This window comes from Ptiloglossa arizonensis, chromosome 7 (assembly GCF_051014685.1).
Source record: "Ptiloglossa arizonensis isolate GNS036 chromosome 7, iyPtiAriz1_principal, whole genome shotgun sequence".
Lineage (NCBI taxonomy): Eukaryota > Metazoa > Arthropoda > Insecta > Hymenoptera > Colletidae > Ptiloglossa > Ptiloglossa arizonensis.
Window position 1 is genome coordinate 23,815,099 of NC_135054.1, and position 22,682 is coordinate 23,837,780.

The 22,682-nt window shown below is 49.9% G+C and overlaps 1 long non-coding RNA gene across 1 annotated transcript in view; it reads right to left on the bottom strand.

The window, feature by feature from the left end:
• Positions 1-11,732, bottom strand: part of LOC143149122 (uncharacterized) — a 134,825-nt gene extending 123,093 nt beyond the window's left edge. The window contains exon 1 of the long non-coding RNA XR_012992704.1: positions 10,865-11,732. This is a non-coding gene — a long non-coding RNA (uncharacterized LOC143149122). The remainder of the gene's footprint in view (positions 1-10,864) is intronic.
• Positions 11,733-22,682: the final 10,950 nt, after the last annotated feature.

Sequence of the window (22,682 nt, forward strand, 5' to 3'; positions counted from 1 at the left end):
CCAACTTTCAAAGTCTAAATTTGAACAAGCTCGAAAGCGGAAAACGTTACATAAATTCTCTTAGGACTACGACCGACAACGGTGGTCTATCCGGTTCGGAAATAATAATCAACCGACCGAAAGATGCAACGGAAGATTCGTTTCTCTCGCCAGCGATTAATTCTTCGAGTTCCGAGGCAATCCGGTGCTCTATCCGCGGAACTCTCTTTACTTTAAGGAATACACGTTTCGCGGCGCGTTAAAGCGGAACGTTCGACAATTTTTTTTTTTTCGCCGAGCGAACCGTACCTCGGTAAAAGATTCGAGAATCAATTTCGAGACTTCTCGTCCGAGAATTAATTCTTCGAGCTCCGGGGGGCGACTTAGTCTCCGCGAATAGTGGCTCGGTCTCGAATTTCGAGTGTCTGCTTTTAATCGCGCCTTAAGGAAGATTATTCGATAATTTTTCTGCAAAACTAAATAACAGCCCGAGGGATCAACAGTAGTTATTCACCTTATACAGAGACGGTAATAATGACTGGAGAGAGACCTTATCCCAGCCAGCGACTCGAGAATCGTTAAAAACTGCCTTCCAGTCGAGAATTAATCCCCTGGGCGCAGAGGCAACCCGGTCCATTCACGTTAGCTTCCTGCCGTCAACAAATATGAAGTTAACCGTTGCAGGGGCGTAAGATGTCTCGTTGTACGGTACGGAATCAGAACCCCCGGGGCGTTCTTCGTTCTCTTTCATCTCTGCCATCCTGTTCATCGACCTAGTCCGGGCTCTGTCGTCGCGACGAAAAAGGAAGGAAGCGTCCCGGCGACGGCACAAAGACAACTTTGACTCTCAAGACCCTCCTGGCTCCACCCCCGTTATCTCTCTTTCCCTCTCTTTCTCTCTCCCTCTTTCGGATCTTATACTTGACGGCCATCCCGGGCTTATTAATAAATCATTATCGTCGTCGAGGTTGCACTCGCCTTTTTCGAGCGACATCGTTTTCGTCCCCCGTTCAAAGGGACGTCGCCGTTGGTTTCGTCTTCCCTTTGCCGACGCTGCGCGCGAAACCCTTTACACGCCGTTCAATTATATTCTCCTCGTCGCCGATGCTATCTTTGTAACTCTGTAAGGTTCTCGCACGCGCCTAGCTCGTTTCTGTTCGAAGACGTCCGGTAACGAGGACCCCGTTCCGCCCCCGGAATCTCATTAAGATAAATTAATATTAAATAGTCTCGAGTTCCACCGTGCGCGCTTCGACTGTCCCGCAACCGGTTGATAATCGACTCTCGAGTTCTCGCGACGCAATTCCGAGACGTTGTTTCCTTCGACTCGGTCTCGCGCGACCCAACCTCATTTGCGGGGAAAAAATCGATAAACTCCGTTCGGAGAAATTAATCGTAATCGCGGATTCGAGAACGTACGTTCTCGCAGAGGCCCGTAACTTCCCGAGAGGTGAGTAATGTCCAATCTTTCATCGTTTTACGCCGTTTCCCGTAGCTCTCGATGGATCCTTTTACAAAGTAAGGTGAAAATTTCAAACTACGAGGGAAACAAGTTCTAATTTATTGTGATAATATCGTTGAAATATCGCTCTATTCGGAGCTCGATAATGAAACACCATCTCGGCGTGGCTCGTGTTGTAAAATCTTCGAGCAACGCGATCGCCGTCTCAAAGTAATGCGATATCGCGTGGTGCTCTTACAGAAATTGCGGCTTGAATATCGCAACACGCAACCCCGCGTTGTCATTATAAAATACTTTCGCGTCATTCCGAACTTCACGGGCCATTCGTTTCGGTAAACCTCCAGCGATTTCGAACTAACAAGAATTTGTTTCGCGACAGTTTCGATCTCGAAACGACTCTCGAAAGTATTTTACTCCCTTCGAACGAGGCGTCCAGAATATTATCGCGCTCGAAAAGTTTCAATTCGGTTTAAATTTTAAACCGAATAACCGGTAAATAACCTTTAAAACGTCCTACTTGGAGCCAATCGTCCTTTGGAATTTTGTCAGCCGTAATTCACTGGTAAATAATTAGTTGGAAATCTTTTGGTAGACGCGCGGGTTGAATCTCCTCCGAGTAAGGGAGAAAAGGCCGAGAAGAAAGTAGAATAAAATCTATCCGCGCGAGACTCCGTTCCGAGGACAATCGAATTTGAACATTCGCGAAGTACGCGCAAACTGTTTAATTAGGTTCGAATACGCGTCTGTTCGTTAGTCGGTAATCGCTGTTCCGTTTCTCATCGATCTTACCGCGTATCTTCCAAACGGTTAGAACCGGCTCAAAGAGACAACACCGAACCGTTTATCTGCACAGCACCGACTTAAGTAGAAACGACGAACGATGATCAGACGCGGCGTACCGAATCGCGCGAGCTTTCTAACGAATCCTCGAACTCGATTTCCCCGGGACGAAGCCTCGCGCGATGAAACGTTATACCGCGTTTCCCCGTTTATTTTTTCGCGTAAAATCGCCCTCTGGCCGCCAGAAGCGCACTTTACGAGACACCGGGTGTACAGAGCGAGCATTGAAAATCGGTCGAGCCACATTGTTAAACTACCAACGTCCCGGTGACGTTTCAAGCCTCTGTGGTCCAACGTGTCCCCTCGATCCAGTCTTTTCGAGTTTCCCCATGGTTTCCGCGCTAATCCCAGAACGGTCGAAGAAACGCGAGACGAAGGGGAGATTAAGCACGACCATCGCGTGGAACTGCAACCTTAATTGGAACCACGAAAAAAGCACAAAAACTTCGTTTAATGAGGGACCAAGGGTTGCGCGCTTGTCGAGACGCCGATTTCGACCGGTCTTTCCATCGCCGCAGGATATTTATCGAAGCAGAATTTTTCCGAGGGATTTTCCCCGCTCCAAATACGTTTCAATTTATTTCCTTAAATTACAGGACCGTGGACCGTGTCCTTTTTCCACGCGGAATCCTTTATTTTATCCATTAGGCCGTAAAAAAACACACACACAGAAAGATGAAACGTCAAGATCCGTTTCATTCCGAAGTCAGTCGTTTCATCGTTTCTAACGAGCGAGCGGGAGAAAATTTCGTTACCGGTATCGTCTTCTTTGATTCTTTATTAGCCGTTTACGAGTACAATTTTAAACGATCAAAGTTTTCCTTTCCGTACTCCGAGTCTTCTTCGGAACGATTCACCGGCAATCGTTGATACACTCGTTTCGAAAATTGGGACGTTTCGTATTATTCGACTACTTCGAAACGAATTCAATCGAATAAAATTATCGACGATCTTTACGATATCGCGCCAAATTCCGAAAAATACGCCGGATTGAAGTACGCATCGAATGAAAATTACCCGAAACGAAAGTGTTAAACGAGTTTCGAACAATTAAGTCGAATAATTACTATCCTCGCGTGTGTTTTATTCGGTCTGTATCGCGAGCGGTAGGAGTTTCGGTTCGCGAAATGAATTTTTAGTATCACGTTCGAGGCATTATGTTACCTCGACACGGAATTTTAATTTACCGTTTATTCGCGCGACCGTGCTTCTGTTTCCCAAACGCAAAACGAGCAAAATGTAATATTTGTTTTAACGCGCAAAAGGCTCGGTTCGCTTTACACGAGCGAACGAAAAGAGAAGCGAGTCGGTTGTCGTTGCTTTTCGCGCGACTTTCGAACCTATCGAAGCGTACAAATTTTTTTTGAAACGGTTTCGCAAATACAGCGAACGCGCGAAATAAAACGCCGAACCGAAAAGAAGCGGCGAGTATTCGAATGAATCAACGCGCGACGGTAAGACGAGAAAATGTGAAAATTGGCAAAATCGGGCGATAATCGAAATTCAAGCCCGCATAGCCGAAGACCGTAAATATTTCGCTTTAATAGCTTCCGCTTAATAGATTCAGCGGCGCTAAAATATCGTCTAACGCAATTTCCTCTGCAGCTCCCGAAACAAAAGGCAACAATATCTATTCTCTGTTTCGCAAAACCGAAAACACCGAGCTTCTGTGGAAACGGGGCCGTTCGGCCGACGATAAAAAATCAATTTCCCTTCCATCTCTCAAAACGCGGCCAATCTATCGCCCAGAAATCGTTGCAATTTGCGATTCCCATTCTTCTACCTCTTTGTCGAACAGCCATCGATTTACGGTCGCTTGAAAATATCGTCGAGGGTTCTACGCTCGAGCCAAAGGCAAAAAGCGTTACGCAACTTAACGAGACCGATAATCAACGATAAAACAGCAACGTGGCGCAAACGATTCGAAGCGCGACAGCCTTGAACGCGAGGAAAACATTTTTCTACGGCACTCGCTCGGCCCACGGATCACCTCGGTAGGTCATTTACATTTTACTTAACCCGTTTCCAATGACCGGGCAATTTCTCTCCGTCCATCGGTAATTACCAGCCGTCCTTTGTAAACGAATTAAAAATCCACTCGGTGCTCGAAACTTCTCGAATGGGCTTTCGACCGGTTCGCGAGACAGTGCTCGTCGGGAACGGCATCGTGCCCTCGACAACAGAGATCGATCCCTATTCGGAATCGAGAAGAGTTCTCCAAGTTCCGAACAGCATTGAAATTTCTCCGCGAACGAATAAAATGAACATACCGAAAGACTCGTAGAGATTCTTCCGATCAAAGATGGAAAAGAAGACAAATCTGTGTCGCGATCGTCAAACCTCTCGTCGAGGCCTCGACAATAGCTTCGCTATTGGGAAGCGAGAAGAGTCCTTCGACTTCTGATTGAAATTTGAAGCCCTGCTGGTCGCAAACGAGTAAATTCGCGTCAAAGTAGACTCTACGGAGACACAATTCTTAATCCCAACGCTAACAAGGGATGGATACTATTCCGACTCTTGGACCTGGAGTCTCGACGATAGATTAGGACAAAATCCCGATTAGAATTTACGATTATCCTCGTTGTATAGTATACGACTGGATCGAACATTACCGAATAAACCGAGAATGCGCGAGCGCCGTCCAAAGACAAGAAAAAGGTCAATTCGTACGTTAGAAATATTTACGCTCGAAGACAATAGCTCCGAGAATCTGTGACTGCCGTGGAATTTAACAGGATCCTTGCCAGGTGTTCTTAGCATCCCCGCTCCGTGGCCAGATTTTCTAGGAACGCTTGTCGTTATCGACTTTCGCGCGTTTCTGTATGTAAACATTCCTCTGACGACGATCACCTTCGCGATACGATCTAACCGCCATTGCTACCACGTAGACCAACGTAGACAAGAATAACAAAATCGAGCTTTCCAAACGAACGCAACGAACATAATACCCCCGAAAAATCGTATCTGCGTATTTCTCGTTGTAACGGTCGTTTACGTCGGTAACGTGAACAATAGTCCCGATAGCGAAGAGTGACCGACATTGTATTCTGTACAAAACGAATCGCGGTAGCTGTCTAGCGAATAACGAAACATCGGTTATCGGTTAGGTACACGTTTACTAGATCGATGTTCAATGTTTCTCGATTAGCAAGTCTCCGATAGAATTTCGTTATTTTATATTTTTGTCGCGTTCGCAGCGGTTGAGCCTCCCCGGTTCCGTTTGTTCGGTGAATTTTTGGCCCACGTTGTACGCGCATATAACTCGTCGAGTCTCGGCCGATCTCTACGGGGAACCGAGAACACCGAGAACACCGAGAACACCGAGATCGTTTGGCCCAGAGGGCGGAAGGAGTACCGAGAACGCGACAGAAATGAAAAATTAAACCCGCTACCGTCGCTACCTACCGCTAACAATTCGTCTGGTCGCGGTTCGGGGAAACGGACCGCGAAGAGGGAAGAAGAAACCTGTCGGAAAAGCCGTCGAATCGAGCCGTAGCAACGGGTCGTCGGTTGTCCGAGCGAGCGACCGGTCGGCTTTTTTCCTCTATTACGGAGCTTCTTTTACCGACGGGATGACACTGACGAATGCCCGCCCGCTGGAAATTATCTCGCATAAACTCCGTGAGGAATCCCGGCCCGCAAGGACCACCTGATGTTTCCCGATACGAATGGGCCAAGTGTCTCCGCGAGGTTTTTCCGTCGCGCGTCTCAATCCATTTTGATCGTGCCACGGAAAACCGAGAATACAACGCTCGCTTTTTCCCTCGACGACACCCACGGAATTTCTCTTCACGGTGACGTGCATTCCTCCTACGGACCGACGGACCGACGAACGAAATGAACCTCGTGATTCCGAGGGGAAGCTGCTCCGGCTCGAAAAACCCTCGGCCTCGCTTTCGGATGCGCGCAAAAACAAAGTTACCGTTTGCATTCGACACCGAAGCGTTGTTCGTTTCGAACAAAAGGACCGTCGTTGAACGAAAATCGAGCGAGCCCAGAGAGACCGACCGGAAACACCGAAAATATAAACATCGATAAAATCGCTGCGGAATTTTCGAAGGTGACGATCCCGTAAAACACCAAGGAATTTCGTAAAAGCTACGTTACCACCCGTTGTTAATTCCATTCCGTATAATAATCAATGTTTCGTTATCCTGGTATAATTCCATTGAATATTGCACAACTGCCTAGCACGTTTGTCGTTAAATAACATACAAGTGTTACACGTGCGAGTCGCTGGTAATAAACCGATAATACTTACGCATAAATGTTACGTAGCTGCAAATGGAATTAAACGAAATTGATGCGTTCATTGAAGAACAACTGCGCCACGATAATCTATTTAATTAATCTGCTAATGTACGTATATTGTTACCGAGCAAGAAGATTAATTCGAACAAAATAAATCTCGGTTGGAAACATCGAATTGATAATTATGACGGTTGAATCGTGTTTATACGATTGTTCGCCGTTCGATCGGGGTACGCGCACGTGTGTACAAGGTACGAATAATGTAAACAACCATCGCGACCGAGGGAAGCTACAAAATTATCGATCCGAAATAATATAATATTCGATGGGAAGTTCGTTCGCGTACACTTATTCTCGATATTTGGCGGTGAAGGACTTACCGATCGCTAGGCTCCGTCCGCAAAAGGACGAGAACCGTTCGAGAACGCTCGCTTCGCGATCCTGGCTTCGCGAACGGCAACGAGAACCGGTGACAAGGAGTCGGCTTTTCATTATCGCGACGCAGACGGCAACCAGTCAATTATGCAATCGAGCGTTCCCCTAATTAAACGGTCCGATAGCACCGCGTTCGAGGATGAAAGGCACCCAGCGGATTTTCCGGCTGGGGCTCGCGTGTTCGCCGCGACTCGTGTGCGCCGAGCAAATATTAGTGTCGCGGTGCGTCGCCGTACAAAAAACCCTTTGGGATTCCGAAGAATTAATTTCCTTTGAGCAAACATCGCGGCGGGGCCCGAGTCTCGAGCATACTCGCCTTTTTCCACGATCGTTCGATTACTTCCGCGCGAATTATCCGACGTTCGATTCGTAGACGGAGTCACACGCGATCGGCTTTGTTCGCTCGTCTCGCGCGTCTACGAAATTCCGCTCCATCCGCGAACGAAAGCCTTTTAAACGATAGTCGTCCCGAGTTCTCGCGTAGCGACCTTTTTCGCCACCGCGAACTTACCGCGAGCTACCGTAAAATCAATGTGGCCGCTCGCGACGAACCAAGAAAGATCCATTTCCTTCGGGAAAGTTCGAAATCGGTGATTCGCTCCGACTCGCTGTCGGAAGAGGAGAATTTCCGCGGCTTAGCGGTTCCTTCGTAGCGAAGAATGGTTTTCAGCAATTAAGTCGGTCTTCGTTTCCTCGTTAAGATCGAGCTAGAAATTTCAATAGTAACGAGAAACTTTCGCGATACGTCCCCCGGCGCGATTTCGCGAAAATCTACAGGTTCGAGTTCAAGAAACGACCCTTCGTTCGAAGGAATTCGAGTTCAAGAAACGACCCTTCCTTTGAAGGAATTCGAGTTCAAGAAACGACCCTTCCAAGTTTCGACTTTTCGATGCTACCGATCGCCATTGTTCTCGGTATTTGTCCCGAAATTTGTTACGATTCTAGGAAAATCCAAACGCGCGTCACTAGCTGCTAAACAACCGTCGAAGGAATTACTTTCCAAATACCCGACAACGAGAAAACTGTTGTCACGGAGCGAGGAGAGGGATAGCCGATGACTGTGACCGGGGCGCGCGTTTCATCGTCCGCAGCCGAGCACAAAAGGATCGCCGGAACATTTTTCGCCATCGTGGTCGAAAATCGATCGCGAAAAATGCCTGCAGAAAGGCGACGAAAAATCTCGCGGCAACATTCTCGATTTCACGCTCGCAATTCTCCGAGCCGAGCGGGAGAGAGTACCCCGTTATGCGTATAACCGCTGCTGGTATTCAGAGAACGTAGAAACGTAATCAAAGTGCCAACGGTGAAGGATCGTCCGGTTGAAAAATCACGAGAAAGAGAATAGAGCAAGGACAGAGAGCGAACGAGAGAGAGAACGAGAGAGAGAACGAGAGAGAGAGAGAGGGGGAGTGATCGAGGCGCACATGTGCACTTCTGTATGTAAAGGGGAGCAAGATAAATGAAGCCAGTTCCCCGTCAGTCGTGATGTACAAAGGATAACTTGATATATACAATGTCTAGATATGCAAAGCGCGGAGCAACAGAGTGCATTTCCAGGTTGTCTGAAACGTTCCACCCCGCCGTTACGCCATATTTTCAGCGACACGCCGGCAAGCCTCGGAATTAACAACGATACGGCGATTAATCGAAGACCAGCAGCGCGAACGTTACGAGGGATGAAACGCGTGTGATCGTTTTATCGATGTTACGCTCGACTTCCGCTCGCAAAGACAAAGATAGCCGACAGCTCGAAACGCAAAGCTCGACGGCTGTCTCGGTTTCATTTCGACGCGCCGAAACGCAGCTGAGATTTTACGTTGTCCGAAAATCGCGCGTCTCGTAGACCCACTCTCCGATGGACCGACGTCCGGTAAAATCGATATTCGATGAAAAGTGTCTTCGAGAGGCATACGAATCCGTTCTCGCGTTACGCCTCGACCCTCTGTGCCTTCTGTTTGTACGCCACCAATATCCGAGGAGCTTTACTCGCAGTCGAAAGACATATTAACTCAGTCAAACTCTACTTTACACAGAACGACGTCACGGTCGTGGCTTTGACTAAATTTCGAGCCTTAGATACTCTCCCCGGTCAAACAATCGTATCCTCGTCATCGTTGCAACCTCAGCCAAGGTTAGGGTGTGTAAAAGGTGACGCTGAAACATCAGTAGTTCCAAGTTACATTCTTGAGAGTTTGACTTGTAAAGTTCCCTTTACGTTTGAAGTTTGACGCTGTTCTATTTGCGTTTTAATTGCGTCTCGTTGAGACGCGGTCTCACCGATATTAATACGAAGTCGCGTGGTGTTTCATCCCGGATGCCGAGTTCCAGAAATTCTAGCGAACATTGCTCGTTGCGAGGAGAGGTGTCGAAAATTGTAAAAAACTTTATATACCGTTCTTCGCGTTCGCTTCTATAATACTTCGCGGAAGAACCGAGATTTTTATTCGCGTCGGCGAATAGTTTTAGATCTTTCCGAATCTCCATCCGACATGGAAAAGTTGAAAGAATAATAGAGGAATATGGGTTTCTTTATCGTCGGAAAGGTAAGAAGCACTTTTCCCGATCAATCGCGAAACGAGTCGCGCGACCGAGAAACTTTTGGAAGGCCAATGGAAATGGAGGGGAAAATTGAAGACAGTCGAAAAGTATTCCCGATATTGGAAAAGACGTAGGCACACGACAGAATGCAGCATCCCGACTGGTAAACAAGATTGCCGTTCCATTTTCATCCAAGAAACAACCACGCTCCTTATCTCGCGAATAACAACCAAAGGAAGACCACGCCGAAATAAGAAAACTCGCCGATAGCGAACCGCAAACTTTAATTCGAATTCGTTGCTCTCGATAGAAATTACGGAAACTGCACAGATTTATTTCCGAACTCGTCCGCGGAAAATGATTACGGATTCGATCGTGCGTTTGTATCGCGAATTCGGGACGAACCATAATTGTTCGCGCAATGAAATATCTGGCGTTCAAATTGGGTCCGAGTACTTTTAAAGTTACAAGTTTATAAATAGTAATATTCGTCGTGCAACGTTTTTATTGCACCGTTGTTACACGAATATACGTTAAGGTAACCAGTTACGAACTATATCGTACGTTTTCGTGTTTACGTAACTTTTTACGGTATTACGTTCGAAGCTGTACTTTCCTCGACACGGTATCGATAACGAGCCAAATTTATATTTCGTTCTCTTTAATCATTATACGCCCTTATTGTACACACAGTTACAATGTACACACATTGTTCCGCAAAGAATAATTGCGCGGAAAGGCTAGCTGCAACCAGAGGCTGCTTTCAAATACGAGCTCAGAACTGTTGCACAAACACGAACAAACGCAACCAATTAAAACTTGGACAAAAGAATATTAGAATTCAATCCAGTTTCGCGTAGAGTCGGAAAATCGAACTCGCTCGCGCGATAAAAAATCAACCGCGTACTATATATACGGGTTGTCGAGTACTTTGTGCACCGAGTGTTTTATTCGCGCGTAACAATAATATTGCGCAAAAATTACGCAAAATGCGAGTTGCGAAGATCAAAGGAAGAAGAAAACGGTTGAAGATAAATTGCACGATAACGGAACAATCGTGAGATAAATTTTGATCCCGTCGCGAACCTAACCTGTACCGCGCGAAACGCTATAATCAGGGATATCGTCGAATTGAGAAAAAATAACGAACAAACGTAACGTAGAGTGCAAACGACGTTTCTACCGAATGTCTGACTTCGCGAAACGACACAATCGCTCGAATACGTCGTCTTGGAATAATTTCGAGTAGAATTTCTTTCCCGTCGCTCCGAAATATTCGTAAAAATTGACGCAGAGAGAATCGTTTCGATCCGTTTGGCAGTCACGTGTCGTGAAAATAATCGTAAAATGGAAACTTACCGGTGAACGTCGATAAGGAATTCCCCGAGCTGGCCCCCGAATCTTGTACGTTGTATCCTATCCTCGTGCTCGAAGCGATTGGTCGTCCGAAGCACGGCTCGTCTCGATTCACTTCCGAAAACGCGATAAACCCCGGTATTTCTGGTCACCACTGATCCGAGTAAACAAGTCGCGATAACAATACGCACATGCACACCGAACGAGAGGACGACGCGTCTCCTGGAGATGCGTGCGCGACGACGTCCACTGACCGACTAAATGACCTGTGTGACGCGCTTGCTCCTTATTTCAGCGACCCGCGTGTGTTTGTACATGGACGATGGTCCTTTGCCGGTACGTCGTTCGACTAGCCGAATTCACCGGGATATCTTTGCGAACTTGTTTACTCGCGTTGAGCACGAAATTCGAGAGTGTCCTTCGAGCACGTGCGGGACACCGAGATTCCAAGGAACAGGATCAAAGCCTCGCACGTCCGATCCGTGTACTTCCGTTTCGAATCCCCCGACCGGAACAACTTTCCGACAGAGTCCGAAAAGTTCTCGGATCGGCCGAGCCGACGTGATTAAAGACGGTTCGATATCCTCGCTACGGTGAACGAAAGGTGGGACTGGTCCAACGTTCGGTTACCCGGAAGCACCTTTCCGAGCACCCTTGGATCCCGTTAGGTATCTCCGTGCACGATACTCGAAGCAAAGCCCCGGTGGTCCCCGGTGGTCGTTTCCTCGATTCGACGCACGAATTCGGCACTCGATCGAGCAAGTTCGTTAGCGAGAACCGCGTCACGGATAGATCGCGAACGTTCGGCTCACTCGTAATCGTTCGTCACTAGTGTCGCGCACTGGACACCGGGATCGTCGTACGAGGAAGTCCTGAACCTCGAAGGCATGCTTGCTGCGCAGAGTGAACTCACACCACCGATCGAGTCCCGCGTACGGTGTCCGATCGTCGCGGCCTAACCTCGAAATCCCCGTACGATCGGTCGGGGCCGATTTCCGCTCGGTCCGGGGGACGATGAAATTGGAGGTCAGCTCGTGACGTAGCGCGTCACGCGCAGCTAGCACGTGACACGACGTCCGTGTGTGACGTCGCGACGGCGAGAAGAGCCACGTTACACCTGGTACCAGGGCCACCCGGTGTGACGTTCTGGCCTGGTCTGTGTACCAGGGTGCTACTGGGGATCGGCGTATGCTTGTTTTTGCAGGGCCGCTACGAAAGAGCGAGAGGAGGCGCGACCAAGAGAGAGGGATTCGTCGGGGGTGGAAGCGAGAGAGGTCGGAGACCGCGCGGATCGGACCGAGATCGGTGCGCAGGGTGGAACAGGGTGGAACAGGGTGGAACAGGGAGTAACAGGGAGTAACAGGGACGAACGGAGACGCTGACGGACGAGATGGAGAGCGATACGAGAAGGGAGAGGGTGGGGGATACCGACGACGGAGAGAGAGAGAGAGAGAGAGAGAGAGAGAGAGAGAGAGAGAGAGAGAGAGAGAGAGAGAAACAAAGAGCAGAGGGGAAGCCGACGAGCGACCGGAGGAGATTCGAGGGAGAGAGACTCGAAGACGGGAGGGACGGGAGGGACGGGAGGGACGAGAGGGACGGGAGGGAGGAGAGGGCTGGCTGGTGGCCGCGAGGGGGGTGGAAAACACGGGAAAGAATGAACCGACGGTAGAGTACGACACGGCGGAGAGCAAGAACGGCGAACAACGAATAGAGGGGGTGCTCGGGAACGAAGGAGATGGAAAATTCATCCCCCCACCCGAGGAGTTTCGGCTGATCCCGACGTCGGTCCTGCGCCGCGACGGCGCACCGGGCGCAAGGATCTCCGTCCTTCTTCAGAGATACGGGTTTCCCTCCCTCTTCGTCGACGAGCAACGCTCGACCCCGCCGCCTCGTCCCTCTCCCACGACCACGGATCGATCCGACGTCCGTCCGTCCGTAAACTCGCCGCCACGGGTTATGCTCGCGTGTACACACGGGATCCCGTGCGGCACCGACTCGCGCGCTAGACACTCACGACCGAGGAATGTACATTCCCGACAAAGGAACCGGGTATACCCCTTTGCCGCGCGGATCTCCCAACACGGAACACGCGTACCTACTTCGAAAACGAGGAACGATGGGACCGACCGCGACACGATCGAGCACAGCCATCGTACTCCTACCGAACAATACCGTACGAGTATCGCGAGTACGTAACTCGCTCGATGGATCGTCCGCGACGCACGGACCTCTCGATCCTCGATATATTCGATCGTTCGACGCTCAACCTACGCGTACCCGATCGCCAATGGACTCACGACCGATGGTACCGAAAATGTGTTCTTGAAAAATCGGAGAAGCGCGTCGCTGACCAGACACCTCGAATTCGACTCCAAGAGTCGCCTTAAAATTTTTAACGAAAGAACGAAACAAAGTTCGAAGACGGTGGACAATAGCGGGCGAGAAGAATGGAGCGTCTCGAGCTCGAGGCACGATTCGTTTCGCCACTGTTACTCGAACGGTACCAAGTATGCGCATAATAATTCAAAACAGCGACAATTCATAGAGGAGCGCGCTAGTTGCGAGCGAATGTTTAATTACAGTCACGTGTGCGTATTTTGGACGGAAGTTACAGACACGGCTGGTTGTTTTGCTCTCGAGTCCGCGAGCGGCGAGACAAGGATACGTTCAGGGTGAAAACGTTGACGCAGTTACCAACTCAAGATTTATCGTAACAGCCAACTGTATAGGAACTCCATTAAAAAACTTTTACCCGAGTTTGCTACGGTGTCTGGTCTTTGTTGAAGGTTCCGCGGTGCTGTAGCGAGCGGGTTCAACGTAGACGTTTTCCAAGAACTCCGAACGAATAAAATTACGCGTCGTCCGGCCGTGCAATTATCGATTCGACTTCACCGATTTCGTCGATGTACGAATGGAAACGCCGAATCCATCGTGGAATCGTCCACGGCAACGCCGAGATTACGGACAATCCGATCTCTCTTCGAGTTTAGCGATTGTTCAATCGATGCGCGATAGAGACCGATCGCTCGCGTAAACCCATCGAAGCCCGAGTTCGTCCGAGAGCTGTCTCTACCGATAATCGTTGATCGAAGGCTCGAGCACCTTTCGCGATCCTCGCTTCCGTTGGATCGACGTTTCCTTGGAAAAATCTCGAGCGCGCGCACCGCGTTCTTCCTTCGAAAGGAACGCCGGTACCTGGGAATATTTAAAAAAGTTGAACGCCGATGCGCTGTAAGATTACCCTCGAGCGATTCGCGAAGTCATTGTACACGTTGGCCCGGTATGCAAACGAGCCGGTTCATCCGCGGCCGATAGCGTCACGCGCACGCCTCTAAATCTGAGACGGGTCTAGGAGCGAGCTCCGCCCGTTACGATTCATGTTTTACGTGTGCTGGTTTAAGTCCCTGCGCGCCGTCTGATTTCGCACGGTGGCTCCGCGAACCGATGCCTCGCGCTGCGATACGTGCGACGAGGTACGCGGGACGATCCCGCGGTTTCCCTTTCTCGGTAACGTATACGAATCCCGCTGCGCGCTCGTAATCTTGCCCTCGTACGAGCAACGCATACGTTCTCCGAGACAGCCATCGTTTCTCGCCGAGCGAACGTGTTTTCGCGCCGATTGTTCTCCTCGCTTAAGGCCACGTGGCTGGCATTTACGCCGCCTCGATAACAAGCGTCGTTCAACCGCTTAAAATTCGTCCGCGCTCTCCAGGGTCCGAGTACTCTTGGAAAATATCGGCTCCCTCGGAGAAACAGTCCGGTCGCTCGCGACGACATTTCACGCATCGTAAGTCCACGCGCGACGAAAACGCTCGTGGCGGTCTCGCGGAACGGCTTCCTCGAACAAAGGACTTCCCGTCCAAAGTCTCTCGGTAGCTTTCTCGCTAAGCGATCGCGTTCGGTCTTGTAGGCGCCGCGTAAAGAGGAATTTCGTCTCAACGCGGTTCCACCTTGACGCGCGTCCCTTCCTGGATACCGGGAGTTTGAACTCGGTCGGATCGAATCGCGTTCGGTGGAAGAAGATTGGAACTCACGATAGATCGAGAGTTCGATTACAGCAATTTCGAATACCTTTAGGTTTCGTTCGAGAAGTACTTCGCTTCGCGACACCGAACGCTTCTATCGTACCCACGAGTTGTATCGATCGCATTGCGTTTTTAATTATTTCGTGTTTCCTAGCTCGATCGCGAGTCAAGATCTGTTCGACGAATGATCGACTTCGCGGAGTCCGCGCGAGGCAACAACTCCTCGTGTACGTCCATTGCGAGAAGAAAGAGAGATCGGTTCCGAAAGGAGTTACGAGTCGTATCGGGTCGGGCCTCGCAAGGCCCGCGACCGATCAAAATTACTCGACGGTGTAAATCTCGTTCCACTAACTCGCGACACCGCGCTCGATCTTTCTTTCTTCCTACGATGCACGAGCGGAATCCTCTCTGCGCGCAACAGACCGCGTCCGGTTTTGTTAAGAATCGTTCGATTCGAACAACCGAGAGATTTTCGTGCACGGACGAAGGAAGAGGCTACCCTGGCGGAGGAACGTAACAAAGTGACTCGTGCAGCGACAAAGAACGCATTTTCGCTAGTGAAACGCGTTCCGCGTTCCGCGTTCCCGTCTGTTCCTCCCGCAAAGAATTTGATTTCGTAGGTATTTCTCGTGCGCGTATTTTCGTCGACGGTCTCGTCGCGCTTGGTCACAGGGTCCCTCGGTTCGGCCGTGGATGGAAACTTCTCGTCGTTATTCGTACCTCCCGTTTTCTATTCGTCGCGGCGCTGCTCCATCGAGAAGGGAAACGATCGTTGATAAACGCGCATAACTCGAACCTCGTATTAAATTTACTTCGTATTGTAGAGCGTGCCGTTCCGATAACGGAGCTATCGTCTCACCCGTGGCTCTAAATTTCAGTCGCGGTAAGAGAAACCTCGAGACCGCGAGCAACCGGGTCTAGAATACACCGTAACTCTTCGAGTTGGTTAAAAAGGTATAATAAGTTCGGAAACTGTTCGGTAGGGGTTCTCCTCGTGTTGTAGCGAGATAGCGGAGAACGGGGGCTCGGTAGAGGGCCGCGCGTTAGATTTACTACTGTAAATAAAGTCTATCGTCGGACTCGAAGAGCGAGCTGTATCGCGGAGAAATGTTTTCCCTGAGCGATTCGCATCGTTTGACTTCGTCCCTGGTCAGAATTCACGGTGAAATACTTGGGCGAGAGGAATCCATCGATCGCGTGGAATCGGATCGCTCACGGCCGATAACTCTGTCGGAACAACAAGATTTCCTAGTTCGCGGTGCACGTCGAGCATTATAGACAGGTTTCGGTGCAACGATGCGTTGGCGAAACTGGCGGCGCGAGCATCGTTAAACTATCGTTTCCGAACTATCGTTTCCCGCCGCGGGTGCCCTATTTCGCGAGCGCGTCGGATCAAATCTGCCGCTCGACGAACCTGGCCCTGTTCGCGTGCAATCGCGCGACCACAGACCCGCGCTAAGTTTCTCCGCGGCGGCATTAATATGCACGGGTCTACGCGGGTTCGCTAAACGCGCGTAAACGAGCGTAAAACGCGACGTGTCGCTCGGTCGTTCGCGCGTTAACAGAGACTCTCGGATTCGTTCGCGAATCGCGACTAAACTCCGAGTAACGCTTGATCGTAACGGGTATAATTTAACACCGCGACGCAACTGTTCTTCCGCGCGCAATTAGGGAAGAACGGTACCACGGGGACGAAAGATAGACGAAGCGCGATTTAAAGCGCGAGAAAGAGAATTCAAATCTCGACCGCCGTATTCGGATCTTCTCGATTGTCGGAAACGATTACGTACCGCTTACGTTGCGCAAATATTTGTCTCGAACCGATACCTCGTCGAGAGAAATCTTTTCGTTCGGGAAGAGAACGAAAGACCCGGCTTCGCGATATCCTCGGTGGAATTAATTTCACGCGAGCGTGGAAACTCGGCGAAACGAACAACCGGCGAAGCCGTCGGTGAAATATCGTAATCGCTATCAATTCTCCGAAGCGGCGAACTAATTACAAGAGCCGCGCGCTAATTGCGGATCGATAAACGTATGCGTTTTGAAGCGCTTCGTAAACACCAACTTAGATCGCGAGAGCCGTTCCACGCGTTGCAGTTCGCGTGGATCGCAGACAACCAACCAGCCAGGCCTTCGCGTGTTCGCCATCCGGCGAGTCTGCAACGATTCCGGTTTACGCGTGTGTTCGTTCGGTGGCGGTAAGTGTACGCGAAATCGTACGCGAACTATTATCCCCCTGCCACTTGGCAGACGCGGCAATCTGATAAATGGAAGCGAAACGTGCATCATCGAACGCCAGCGTGCGTTTGATCGGCCGCGTGTAACTTTGCGGGGATTCGCCAGAGACATCCGCGGTAGAAACGAACATCGATCTCTCCGAGCGTAGCGATGGATACCGAGCTATCGTGCTCGGAAGGTGCTTGCGCGAAATCGGTGTTCGGAGATTTTTATGGATCTGGCGAAACTGGACGTCCCGCTGCAAGAAGAACCTCCTCCCGTTGAAGAGGACTCGTTTGGAATGTTTCGAGGACCGGGATGGACCGAATTGGTTTTAGTCGCTCGTCTCGCCGTACTCTTTGCGCGTTGGTGAAATTTTCGTTGAAAATTATGTTCCCCGAAGCAAGGTCGACGGTAGACGGAACCTACCTACGGCGCAACCGACGGCAACGGTCGGACTAGTCGTTTAAAAAATGGTCGACAAAGGAGAAACGGTAGATCGCGTAAATAGGGTCCGATCGATCGCAAAGCCGATCGAAATCCGAGGGTTCGAGACGTTAACCGACTGTACCGACCGATAGAAGCCCGATTGTTTCCAAACTAACTGTGGACCGAGTGTCGGAAGCCCCGGTGCTTCCGGGGCTCTAACCGACGACTGATGGATAACGAACTAACCAAGTGACGGAGCAAGTTTATCCGAAGGCATTGCGAACCTCCCTTCTATCGCGCCCTTAGCGCAGCTTTTCCTCGGAAGAAGGGGTTTGCAGGGATACCTACCTGTTCCATGCTCGGCGGTTATACGGAACTTTGCTAACGACGCGGAATTTCCTCCGGGCTCCGAGTCCTCCGTTCAGACGCATCGGTCCCCAAGAACCGTTAAACTAATTTCTATCTTGCCCTTCGGTAGCTTCTAGGTTTATGACGCGTTCGCTTCCTATCGAGAGAACCGGAAACTCAAAAGTCCGCGCAGCGAAAACTAACTTCACCTCGTCGGAATCCCGGTTACCTTCCAACGATTACGGAAAATTAAAATCATTCCAAATCGGCTACATCCCGTTTAGATTTGTTTCGAGAACCTCTCGATCGCGTCCGAAAGATTCTACAAAGAAAATAGCAGCGACCGTCGATGTACTCGACAATCTCCGGCCACTACCCGCCCAACGAATAGAACCGATCCCGTTCTCGCCGACGCGAACCCATCGTTCGAAGTGCATCTAATTCGTCGCTTCTGGCGGATCACCGTGTCTACTTTGCTCCCGCGAGATAAGAGGATTGAACGCGACGCGGTTCGCTACAATTTCGCGCACGCGTTTCGGCGCGTGCGCTCGTTGCGGGGTGAACTCTATTCCTGGCGGTTTAATCCGCGGGTTCGTCGAGAATGCGTGAAATTTACAGGAGCTCGAAGAGCGCCGCGTAATTCGTATTTACAATATCGGTGCACGCAATACCGAGCGCTATCGAGCACGAATATGGAAGTTCCGTCTGTGCGGGCGGCAAGTAATTTTATGTACGGTCGTATTCGGGTATACCACAGACGCGGAAAATATGCGCGACCGCGCCTGCGTGTACAATTTGTACCGGGGCGCGAAAGTGTGGCGCAAACGACGGACGCTCCTGAGCTCTGATATATCACCGGCATTTGCATCTATGGGATAGTTTTACATTTGAATACCAGCGTTTTTTCCTTTATCGGACCGACCCCCGTGGTAACGTACGCACTCGCGGAACGTACTCGTGTCTACCCGCCGGCTGGAAAACGTATCGCTGGAACTTTTCCCCGTTACGCGGATTTACGTCGCGACGCGCCAGAGACTCGAATTTATTAAGGCGGCAATTAAGCTCGTTCCAGTTTCCCGTGCGACTTTCCATCCAGGATAGTCGCCAAATCGAGAACAAATATCGTTCGTGTCCAGTTTCCCTTCCTCGCTCTCTCGAGATCCCTGGACGACCCTTGCGAGTACTTACAACCCTTGCGAGTGTTACAACCGTCCCGTTGAATTCGATCCCAGGAAACAAAAATAAGGATCCTCCCGTTGACCGAATCGACCGAACGGAGCGTTCTACCGTTACAATTATCGATCGATATTCTGTGCACCGTGTTCCCGATTAATTTACCCCAGCAATTTATCGAAACGCGAACCTGCCGATCGGGTATCCGTTATATTTTAACGAGATTGATTTTGGAACAACGTGTCCTTAGCCCTCGCCGCTTTAGAGACTCGTCAAAGTGGAGTGTAATAATTTGCGTGCACGAGACAGCTGCATATACACGACCCGTATATGCCGCGGTATACGTTCACGTTATGTATACATATTACCGATACCGCGCCAGGTTGCTGATGAACATTAACCTTTAAGTGTGTGATTAACCCCTTTAGCCGGAGCACGGAGTTCTCGAGTGAACCGAACGCGCGGTGTTTCTTCGAAGCGAGACTTCAATTTCCATGGTTTGTTAACGGCCCAATCTTCGTTCGTCGCCGCTCCGTCCACGCTTTTCGACGCTCGAAGCGCGAACGAGTAATTCGCGATCGATCACGTTGAAAGAAAACAGCGAGGTACAATTTCATCGACCCAGCGATCGAAAAGTTCCGAAAAAACTCGTAATTACGTTTTCCGGCCACCGCGAATATTTTTACTCGCCATTGGTTGGTCGTCGAAGGTGTACAAACAAGGACGATCGTCGAGGAAAGACGTAGCGCGGTCAAAAACATTTATCTTTCGAAGTGAAATCCCATTAAAGTTCTCCGTCGCTGTGCAACGACGGTAATTTTCCGGAGAAGCGCGGAAAGCTTCCCGTTGTCGCGGCGTTTTCTTCCCGGCGCTTCGATGGTCGATTCCACGAGCAAACTGCATACGTAAACCGTAAAAATGGCCAGAGTCCGAATCGATGAGGGGTCGTTCCTTATCGTTCCTCGCGGGTTCGTTATCGTCGAGACGTTTGCACGAAATTGGAGGAAAGCCGAGAGCTTTCCGCGTGGCTCGGACCACGGCGCTGCAAGGTTAACGAAGTTTCGGCTCATTAGGCCGCGCGATCGTGAGTTGCGAGCCTCGCGATCGATTAAACCCGTCGCTACGAAATCGATTATGAAGATGTAATTGCTCCAAAGTATTTCCATTAGCTCGCCGGGTGCCACGCTTGCAGAAATTCGCCGGATTCTGGCCGCAAAATAGCAACGAAGGATTAAATCCTGGCAGGGATTCGAGCAAAATGTCGGGGACCGGTTTCCACCGCGTAACGGACCCGAGACTTTTCCGCGTAAGAAATAAATTGAAACGTCTCCTCGGATTCGGGAATTAAGCAACGCGATGTATCTTTATCGTACACTCGCTCGTAACGCTCCAACTCGCGAACGTTTACATCCGATGAAAAATTCGCATCGTTAAAAGACTCGTGAAACGATCTCATAAATATGTAAAGTAGATCGTTCCGCGGTTGGAAGAAAAAAAATAGGAGCCTGTTCGCGAAGAAATATTAACGAACGCGATGCACAATGGAAGAAAAATACGAATCGAACTTTACGAAAGTTGCACCAAAGTTTACCGCGACAAAGTACGCTGTTGGTTCTCTCTTCTCGTATCGTACCGGACGGACGTCTGTGGACGTTTACGATCGATATTACGCACAGAGCAGAGCGAAGTACCGGTACCGGTGAAGTTTCGAGAAGGTTGTTTATTCGTTCGAAGAAGCGATCTTCAGAAATTTCTTACGCGTTTCTCGAGTCGCGGCATTCGAGTGGTTCCGTGTACAAATTGTAGGGGATCGAGGGCAAAAGTAACGCCCAAGGTCGCCCCATTGGCTCCGACGACGAGAGGAAAAGAAATTAAAGTGGTATCCGTTGAACGGACCCCCTCGATTCGAATCTTTCCCCTCTCGAATCGATGGATAACGAGTTTTTTGTCTACGGATGGAAGTTCGTACCGTCTCGCGCGACACCGTTATCCCCAAGATCGATCGAAATTCGCGTAATCTTGTCCCGACCGCGCGCACACGCACGCCGAATCGGTGGCCACGTTTCAACGAGGCGGTGGCATTGTCGCAACGCGAAAGAAACACGCGGGGCTCGTATAACGCGAATCTCGACCTTCGCGCTTTAAGGCTAACGAAGTTTCGCCTCGTTACGTTCTAGTGTTACCGCGCGGCAAACCCCTCCGCCACGCTAGACGGTTGATTAATTCTCCGGATAACGATCGACCTCGCGCAGCGATTTTACGAGACGGCCTAAAAAAGGCACTTGTTGCTCCGAGATAGGGTTGGAACCCTGGCGAACCGTGATCAAACTTCGTTAACCGCGGTTTCGTAGATTTTGCGCGCGGACTGACGAAACCGCGGTCTCGTTGAAAATTAAGCACCGGAGGATCACCGATACTCGCACCTCGGACGTCTCTTTGTAAATTTGCGGAACGTCAAAATTTAACGTATCAATGGTTACGAATTTCCGTGGGAGATTTTCTTCTTCTTCTTGCGCGTGCTTCGAGTCGACTCCAACGAAAACTCGTCAGCCACGGGGTTATCCGGGTAGACTGTATTCGTCGAGAACACGTTTCCTCGGTTATCGTGTTTCCGATACAGTGCTGAGCCGTTAGGGGCGTTTCTGGATTTCGGTTGTATTTTTGTCGAAGAGATTCGGTTTCTCCGCATCGGCAGAGAGTACGGTCGGTCGTTGATGTTTCGCAGCGGCGTTGGTTACGGTAGAGCGGTTCCGATTTCTTAGTCGAGCAACCGTGTGTAATTTCAGTGTGGCTGCTCCTTAAACGTGATATCGTGACTCTTTTCCGTTTGCACCGCGGTACGGTAAACGGTTGCGTTACGGGATTTTTCGTATACGAGAATCTTTTTCGTTGCGATAAACGAAACATTTGCGACCGAACGATGGCACATCGAAATCCGGTCGTAGGTCTCTTGCGTCACCGTCCCTGGATCGTTTCGACGGTTAATTCGACACTCTAATAATTAAAGCGGTCAAAAATTGCCACGATATGCATTCGACAAACGAGATTGAAACGATTCCACGTATATTTGTAACGCCAGCGTCCGTGCGATTTATTAACAATTCCATTTACCAATTACCGCTGAAACTCTGCCGGATTATGGTTCGCTGCTCGATGTTCCGCGTTGAATAACGGAAGCTTCGGTGTTACGATTCGTACAATATTTTTGCGGAGAAAACCGAGAAGGTGCTCGAAATTTTTTCAATCGAGAAAACGCCACGATGTTCAACGATTCCAAAACGATACGCGCGCGTGTCTTACCTGTAATAACCCAATTTCGAATGCAAAGACTTTGAGCGTTCGATCCGATGATAAAGTGGCCGTTTACTGATTCAAAATGTAATCGTCGGTATCTAGCCGGGTTGCTACGTTTGTACAAACACCTCCTCTACTTTTGCAAGAAATTTCTTCCGCGGTATCGGATCTCGTCTCTAACCGTGCCGGAATCGCGTCGTAAATCACTGTACGCGGCGTACTCGTTAAACACGAAGTATTATTAACCGAGCATAACTCTATACCGCGTTAACTCGACCCGATTACGGTAAAACGAAGTATCCGACAAAATTGCTAATCCGATCCGAGTGCGCGAA